This window comes from Grammomys surdaster, unplaced genomic scaffold, assembly GCF_004785775.1.
Source record: "Grammomys surdaster isolate TR1022 unplaced genomic scaffold, NIH_TR_1.0 181, whole genome shotgun sequence".
Lineage (NCBI taxonomy): Eukaryota > Metazoa > Chordata > Mammalia > Rodentia > Muridae > Grammomys > Grammomys surdaster.
This window is the reverse complement of record NW_021604626.1, coordinates 2,268,556-2,269,611: the sequence shown is the minus strand read 5'-3', so window position 1 is coordinate 2,269,611 and position 1,056 is coordinate 2,268,556. Positions and strand designations below refer to the sequence as shown.

Here is a 1,056-nt window from a genome sequence, read left to right as displayed (position 1 = left end):
TTTCTTTCTTTCCATATTTCTGAGCTATTCTGGGAACATATACGGCTATGCAATGTCTTAGGCTCATGTAAATAATAATATGTAAGATACTGTTAACTTCTCCACCCATTTTCTGGTAGAAGTGATCAACTACTCAAATACTTACATTCAGAGTAGACAGACGACGGATGGATAGGTAAACAGCAGACAGATAGATAAATGCGGATAAACAGGTAGATCAGTAATTTTAGTGCCCTGAAAAAATTTTTTTTAATTGATTGTTCTTTGGATTGAGCTGACATGAGAGAAGTCATTTAGCTCCTTCACTGAGTTTTATGCTCATAAGAAAGTCCCCACTGTTTGCAGGGAATGTCTGATGCTAGAGAAATCACCTCTAAAGTGATACTCAAGGCTCTGTCCCTGCTGGGGACCACCCTCTGTCCTCAGTTGGGTTATAAGGATCGTTTTCCATGTCTAGCTATTTCTGTTCAGGATTCTATTGGTCACCCTGACATCTGAGTGGTTGCCAGGCCCTGCATGCTTCCCAGACTGCATGGGACTGAAGAGGGAAAGTCAGGGTTGAGATTCCTCAGCCACCAACACCCCCACCACACCACCCTCCCAGTTCACTTCAGTTCTGTTTACTCCAGAGCCCTGGGATAGGTAGAAGCTGGGAACCTAAGCAGATTGCAGCTGGTCCTTGGGATCTGAGACAGTTCCCCTGCCCCTAGCCCCTGTTGACATTAGCTATCAGGCCCAGAACAATCTTAAGGTACACTTTGCAGTCAGCAAGCTTACCTTGTGTTAAATTTTTACCAGTGGAAATCGAGTCGTGTTTACCCTCAGCTCTGTGGCAAGCTCTGTACAAACAGGACCTGTGACACTCTTTAGCTCACGTGTCACAGTGTGACTTCCTGTCACACTTCCCTTGGCAGTGAGTGCTGAAGGGAAGGCTGGAGTGTCAATCACCTTTCATTTGCTATGATAAAGTAACTGAGGGGTCGGCTTACAAAGAGGAAAGGTTTTTACTGTGCGTGGCGCTTTCTTCTGTTGTTCATGAGACAGAATATCTGAGCA

At 44.9% G+C, this 1,056-nt stretch overlaps 1 long non-coding RNA gene across 2 annotated transcripts in view; it reads right to left on the bottom strand.

Moving 5' to 3' along the window:
- LOC114621497 overlaps positions 1-850 on the bottom strand; it is a 7,426-nt gene extending 6,576 nt beyond the window's left edge. For both annotated transcript variants that reach the window (XR_003711443.1, XR_003711442.1), the window contains exons 1-2: positions 778-850; positions 146-234 (exon numbers count right to left, since the gene is read on the bottom strand). This is a non-coding gene — a long non-coding RNA (uncharacterized LOC114621497). The remainder of the gene's footprint in view (positions 1-145; positions 235-777) is intronic.
- Positions 851-1,056: the final 206 nt, after the last annotated feature.